This window comes from Saccostrea echinata, unplaced genomic scaffold, assembly GCF_033153115.1.
Source record: "Saccostrea echinata isolate AGI-Se365-2 ecotype Australia unplaced genomic scaffold, CSIRO_AGI_Sech_v1 ptg000011l, whole genome shotgun sequence".
NCBI classification, from domain to species: domain Eukaryota; kingdom Metazoa; phylum Mollusca; class Bivalvia; order Ostreida; family Ostreidae; genus Saccostrea; species Saccostrea echinata.
In genome coordinates, this window is record NW_026889760.1 from 4148455 (window position 1) to 4156391 (window position 7937).

The 7937-nt window shown below is 33.0% G+C and overlaps 1 long non-coding RNA gene across 2 annotated transcripts; it reads left to right on the forward strand.

Annotated features, from left to right (window-relative positions):
* The first annotated feature begins 1615 nt into the window (after nt 1–1615).
* LOC133184948 (uncharacterized) lies at nt 1616–3003 on the forward strand. 2 transcript variants are annotated; one of them, XR_009720878.1, is made up of 4 exons: nt 1616–1688; nt 2310–2385; nt 2724–2787; nt 2966–3003. It is a non-coding gene; the product is annotated as an uncharacterized LOC133184948 (long non-coding RNA). The 2 variants fall into 2 exon arrangements; XR_009720877.1 differs by having other exon boundaries at nt 1638–1692.
* Nucleotides 3004–7937: the final 4934 nt, after the last annotated feature.

Genomic DNA, 7937 nt, shown 5'->3' on the forward strand with positions numbered 1-7937 from the left:
CTCTACCGACTGAGCTACCGTGAACGGTACAAAACATTGAATTTTCTGTTTATTACATTTTCTTTGATTTTTCTATTTCCTTTTGACTCTTTCTTTTCGTAACATGGTTTCATAGGCTCCGACTTCATAGTTGAGCAGTTGAGACGTCATAACTAAGCGATTAAGTGATTGAAAAACGTTGTAAACATGGATTTTTAAGAACATATTTGGAGAAACTTTGACATTTCTAATCTCTGTCAGGATGTTTCACTACTCTCTATCTTATGACAGGCCAGGGACATTTTTTTAAACATTCTTCGTGATAGGAAGGAAAATCGAGATTACTTACTCTGAAAATACCATTTTGATACCCTTTCATACGGTGTCAGGATACATGTAACACTTTTATTTAATAAATTTCAGTATTTTACTGTTGAAAATGTAATAAGTGCTAAAACTTCATAGTTTTTAATTTTTTTTATTACAGGTAGGTCTAAAATGATTTTTTTTAAGACAATGTCCGCAATAATGTAAAACATACAAACTGGATACAAATTATATTTCAACCCGTTGGGTTGATGGCGTTTTTTGTGCACCACTTTTGTTTCCAATAAAGTTTGATGGTGTATTATATCGCATTATCGCATCTGTGTGTTGTAACAATATATTGTGGCTGGGAGACCACTGTTGTGTAATATTTTGATGACTTGCATTTCTAGTCAAGAAACAGTTTATATGTCAACAAGCTTTCCTTGATGCTGGTATGTCTCCCAGCCAAATTCTTTTGTAATTGCTTTATGGATTACATTTTTCGTCATTTAAATAAATGACAGTTTTTTTTACACTTAACATAATTATGTTCTGTTATAAATATTGGAAACAAACAGAGCTGCTATGTTGCCTTGGACTACCAATAAGGTTTTAACATAAAATAAGGTTTATTTTCAAATAAAGCAATTTATGTTAAAAATCTTGTGACTTTACTTTTCTTGATGTCAGAATGTGTTTTATCTTTCTAGTAATTGTAAACCTGGAATATAAAGCCCCCCTTTTTTCTAACTGTGATCCGTTTTTATCCGGTTCCTAAATTTTGTCAAAGCCCTTAACTGTCTCAGCCAATCAGATTGCCGCGCAATGCATCTATTTACATAATTCTTTATTAACTCGGAGTGCTGCCACAGAAAATTTGTCTGACGAAAAAGCACGCAGTACAGTTAAGGCTACACATGAAGATAATATGGTAATCAGGTCATAATGAGGTTTGACGTCATGACAGTTGCTCCGCCTTGATAGTTCCATATAAGGAAATAAAGCTCAAAAAAGCTATTTAATGAAGATTGCGAGAATTTGTAATGAATTTCTGTATTTTCAGGTTTAAATAAATAAACATTAGTGATTTTCTCTTATATAGTAACAACACGTCTTCGAAATAATTATCTTTTTATTGTGTCGTTTGGCTGCATTCGGCTTCAGCCAAGCGCTTGCACTCGGTGACACGGAATGTTGTTTACATCAAAAAACGTGGCGACAGCAGCTGAGATATGCAGTGGATAAATGCAACAATCAGGCAATCTTTAAAAAGAATAGGGATAAAATAAGAGACCTGGGCCTTGTTTATCTTTTTGATGAGAAGATGACGTTATTTCGGGAAATCATGGAAAACTGAGACGATCCGCACTACCTCCCTAGGTCCCTTTCTGTTCATTAAGGTTTGTATGTGCATAGGAAGTAACATGTAGACATACTATTCTTTACATCGATGTCAAATAATCATGAACATGTACAATAAGATGAATTATTACAGTCCGTCACAAACTGCAATGCAGTGCCTGGTGTGTATGCCCCCCCCCCCCCCAACACACACACACATACACAAAAACACACACATTATGAAAGTTGCACACTTTTAAACATGCAATGATGTTGTCCTTTGGCATACATGTACAAACATGTAACATAATATAAACACAGCACGTAATGATATCAAATAGTATAATTTAGATGCAGTCACACTTACAATGTATTTGTGAAGTCAAACTGCACAATGTACACAATGTATGTGCACTGTACATTCAAGAATATAAGACCCTATAAATTTTAATTTATACCTCTGGCAATCAAAAATATGTGAATTTTAAGATTTCAGTTTTTACCAGTGCTTCATATTTTAAATTCATCGTAGAACTTTTACTATCTGTTTCACTAGGCTGTAAATTTGTAGAATTTCTACATTAATGAAGATAAAATGTTTGAATTTTCATTTGTCTGACTAAGTCAGTCTTATATGTATTTATGTACTGTTTATATGTATAATTCTTTTGTCATTGCAGCTGTCACAGAACTGGTTAAAACTGGCATTTACATCAGCTAGAACTATCAAAATAGATGCATCAATTTCTCCACTGGGTATGATCACACTAAAGCATTTCACATTAATTTTATAGTATGCCAGTGTTAATTTTGTTTTTAAATGTTGTATAGGTGAAAGAATTAAATGTTATCTCTAGTACATTGATTTTTTTTATGTAAATTAAGTATAGCTACCAATTCTACTTTTGCAAATGTCATAGGTTTCAATTTCCCAGAAAACTTTTGTATCAAAAGTTTATTTCCATTTAATTTATGAATTTCAGAAAATATAGTATAGCATGGTTTGTTTTGTACAATGCAATGTCATTTCATTCTACAATAGTAATCATTATGTTATTCACTTATTACATACAGTCATGTATATTGTGTTGTAGCTACTCCCAAACAATTTGAACAATTCATTCAGGCAGCAAGTGTTTCCACCAATAAAATAAAAAGGTATGCTCTGTATAAGCTATAAACCATACATATTCCTAGCAAGATTGTTGAAATGTTTTGATAAGAAAAACAGTAGAGTCATGTATATGCTTTCCATGTTACTCAATGCATTGTTTTGAGTATCACGTTTTTAAAACACCAATTAACTTTCCATAATGGTATTTCATTTTGTTTTCAGAATTGATTTCATCCAGAAGAACTGTTTGAACTGTGGACTATTTTTTGTACCTGCTCAGAAATCCCTTCACAGCCTGCCTTTGAATTTGAAAAGCTGTTTGTAATTGAATAAATTTTCTAGATAAATAATACTTTGAATTTTTAACAGTACAATGGTGTGAAAGTTTGAAGGCTGTTAAGATTTGAATATCTTTACTTGAATATATTCTGACAGGCGCGTAGCTGCCTATACGCAGATGTGTACACATCGTTTTCAAATTTAAAAAATGGGAGGGGGGGGGGGGAAGAGAGAGATTTGTGAGAAGAGAAAAAATATCAATACCATCCAGCAAATATTTGTGTTTCAAATTATTTTATCTCATACTGTTTCGATTCAAATTCAAATTTTATATTACCATGTCTTTATAAAAAAAAATTGTAATGTTTTATTATTTAAATCATTGTCACAACCAAATAAAACATTTATTAATTTGTAATTCTTCTACAACACATTGATACTTTTTTTAAAGATCTTTGAGAAAATATCAACCGTTGAATGCTGTGATCCACTAGAATATGATTTGAAATATAACATTATTTTTGTTAATAATTGAAATTAATTATATTTGTTGCTGAAAGTTAAAAAAGAGTAGATGATCCTAATATATCATTTTAAAAAATATTCAGCCTCTACATGTACAATAAATTTGCACGGAAGTATTTAACTGTGTTAAAAGCAATACTAAGTACTGTGTCTTGTATTTTCTGAAGAAAATCGAAATGGCATGATTTTGAATGAAATATTTGGTAAAACCCATGAGCTTCCAGGGACTTCGCCCATGGGTCCTCATCAGGGCTTCGCCCTGGACCAACTGGGGGTCTCAAAGCGGACCCCAGCCGTTCTCTGCGTACATTTCACTTCCATTCTGGCTACGCGCCTATCTGTGTTTTTGGGTACCAACGAGATCTAAATTTCAGCATGTATATTGTGTTCACCTGTTCCTTAAGAGAGTATATGTTTCTTGATTACAAAGTTTTACTTTGATTATCTTGTTTGCACATGGATTGATAATAACTCAAAAAATGAGACTAAAGCCCCCCCCCCCCTCCCCCAATGTGATTTGTGCTACAGTACCCAAATAAGTAAAACCTGATGTAAACACTGTTTAATAATTTGTTTTTTACGTGCAAGTAAGGTATATGGTATCAAAGTAGCCAGAGGCAAACTGGTGATGGGGAGGGTGGGGGGGGGGGAGATCTGTAGAAAGGTAATTAAATACAGGAATAAGCTCCCCAATCCCTTCCTCCTGTTCTTAAAACTTTTAACGTAGTCTAGAATCCCTAAACAGTTGAAGGTTTGCTATCTACAATAATCACATATGTAAAAAAAAAAAAAAAAAAAAGAAAAGAAAAAAAAAAAAACTAAGTTTTGTCGGAGATATTTTTTCTATGTGTCTGCTTGGGGAGAATAAATATTTTATCTTTGATAGCGGCTGTCTATTCTTTATTACATATGATTGAATCTTTCAATATTTTTTATCCATGGGTATTTTCCAATTGATTTACATGATAGATGTTGCGGCAAATTTTAGGCCTATTGTTGACGAACGGAGGAAATGCGGTAGGTGTCAAATACGTCTAGTGTAGAGTATAAAAAATCGAAGATATACAAAATAAAGTAAAGTCAAGGATTTTTTTATGCATACCGATTTGATTTAATGAAATAAAGCCCAGAACAGTCCGTAAGTATTATTTGTTCAAAATTTGCGAGGTACACACACTCTATTAAGTACCACAGAGTTATCTCCCATGCTGGGTCAATGATGCGTTTGAAAACTATATTTAGAATGAATGTGTTAAGATTTCAATTTTTAATCAAAAAGTGCAAGGGCAAGGCGACAATCCAAGAGGTAGGTTTTTATTTTAAATTCTTTACTTTACTGTATAGTTTTTAAAAAGTGATGCTCATTTCTTTGTAATTCATTAGGTAATTTGAAATCTCCGATTAAATGATGAAAAATACCCTATTTTTGAATAGTGGTGTCTGTTTTCAATGAATAACTTAAATATCTCAGAAATCTGACTGAATGAGCATCAGTTTTACGATAGAATAGATACTAAGGGACACAATGAAACATTGTGCAGTTCAAATATTGTTTGCCTTGCCCTTGCACTTTTTGGTTAAATTTGACATTTCATATTTTGACCTAAAATCGGAGCTCACGTGACTGTAGAGGGTCACATGATGACAAAAAATACCGATGTTAAAAGCGATGGACAAACTCTTCATAAAGCCATTAAGATATTTCAGATAGAGTTTCATGCTAAAAAATGAGACGGTTGAACTTTAAGTGTCTCGTTTTTGGTGCCTTTTTATAGAAAATGTTGCCTTAACTGTACTGCGCAACCTCCACCTCCACTCCATCCCTCTTTATCTTTAAGTTAACAATTCACGCATCCACGCTCCGCCCACTGATAGTTACGAAAGTCACGTGGTTGCAGACTCCGACAAACTAACGTTAACAGTATGGATGCGAGTTACAGAAATCTCACGGAAAAACTTTTCAATCGGTTTGTTTGCTCACGAATTTTTAAAGAAACGTTTGTCAAAATGTCAGATATGTTTCAGAGAGATTTCAAACACAAAATTTTAGTAAGTAGAAGAATAATTTTAACCTTTACCGATCTATATCGGTACTGCATCCGACTTGAAGGTCAGTTCAACTGTCTCCGAAATTTACTGTTCTGATACATACTACAGAGTAGATCAGGGAACGTTATTAATTTTTAATGTTTAAAATAAAATTGACATTTTTGTTTGTTGTTTAGTGAGCATTAAAAGCTCAACCGCCGAGAGATTTCCCCCCCCCCCCCCCAATATTCCATGCATTCATCGTCACTGACTAGATCTAATCAAGAAAATGATATGCAATGTATTTGTGTTCATCTGTTTTGAAAGGTTGCTTATCCTATCGCTGATCCGGAAGGGAGTCAGGACTCTCCTACCCTTTGAAATTTTCAGAATTTTCAGATATATATATAATAACCTAAAAATGCATTATTTGGCCCACATCCTGTGTTTGGATATTATTTTTTGTCAAAGAATTCTGAAAGATGAAGTCACTCATTCATCACCACCCCTCCTCCCCGATCCCCAACACGTTTTGATTTGGACAAACTGATCATAATTTATTATTATATTTTCATTTCTTTCTTTCATTTTTTATTGTCCTCTCCGTACAGCACACTTAAGAATTCTGATTCTGTGGTATTTTTATGAAATTAGAACATTCTGTCCCTAGATCTAAAAATAAAAGAATTTGAAAACTACAATTTATAATAAATTTCTTAATATTTTAATAGGCCAAGATAAATTAATTGAATACTTTATGATTCTTCAACTGGATGTGTTTTTCTCAAATGTTATAAATGAAATATATTTAGATAACGAACAGTATTCAGACTCAAAAGTCCATCAAACAATACAAAATAGGAGCAGAGCAAAAACGGACCTCCAAACATCAGAGGTGGGATCAGGTGCCATGGAGGAGTGAGCATCCCCTGCCGACTGGTCACACCCGCCATGTGCTCCTTGTCATAATTGGGAAATAACGGAAAAATCCGTCGATAATTCAGTGTGTAAATAATGACCTAACAATTACAGTACCAACCAGACCCAACCTGACACAAAGCAGTCCCAGAGCAGTCCCGGGGACTGCTTTCTGGGATTGCTCTGGGACTGCTAAAGCAATCCCAGAGCAGTCCCACAGCGGTCCCAGAGCAGTCCCAGCAGTCCCAGCGGTCCCAGAAAGCAGTCCCAGAAAGCAGTCCCAGCAGTCCCAGTGGGCGGAGTTAATTAATTTAATGGGCGGAGCTTACTCTGAAATGAGATTACCGATAAACAATGTAAATATAAAAGGCAGTTGAAATTGATGATCCATTTCTTTCTGAGCAGTATCAATTCTCATGCGACAGTCATTTTTAACTGTTAAGAAAATCACACTACGCGTATAGAAACAAATAATAAATATTGAACAAAGAAGACGTTCACACCTATAAATAACATGAATATTTAAACACAGTTTTGTGGTATATTAATTTTTCACCAAAATAAATCATTTTCTAAATTACTGTGATTGATATTGGTTTCCATATTTATTTATTTTTAATTTTTTTTTAATAGATAATTGAGCTTGAGTTATTTATTTTCTATCAAAACTAGCTTTAAATAGGCCTTATAATTATAAAGCAAGGCCGATTTCCATACTATACTCTGAATGCAGTTTTCTTAAGTACTGGAGCTTTTGAAAAATTCTTTGTGTATTATATTTCAGTCATGATTATTTTCACTGACTTGCCAATCTAATTATCGTTAAATTATCTATGTAACAGAAAACAATAATACTTTTATTATATAAACGTTTGAGAGTACATCTGTAAATCACGCGAATGGAACCCTCAGATTATGTTCAAAATTAATTAATCCCGAAATAAATTTATACACATTTATTGAAACGAAGATTTTTTTTGCAGTACATAGATTGAAATTAGTGTCATTGTTGACCAGCATGTTCAGTGATGTAAAACACTGATACCCAAATAACATGCATTGACTTTCTGCTAATCATGCCCGAAGGCTATTGAAACTTCAGGTATTGACACCATTTTATACATTTGTATTGCTTTTTATTAATCGACCAGGAAAACACAAACAAAACAAATAAGTCACAATTCCCAATATTTTAAAATGTTTATAAATTTACTCTTTTAATTACTTGTTTATAAATCAAAATCAAATTCATAAATAAATCCCCCAATAATTATTCACAAATATAATTTTTTAAATGATTGAAGAATGGTAGAATAATTTTATTTCATGGTCATTTAATAAATTATTACCGGTAGGTTTTATTTGAGGGCGGTAAAAAATAGCATGGAATGCTCTTTTTTAGCATGCATATGGTTTAAGCTTTTTCAATTTAAAAAAAATCCAG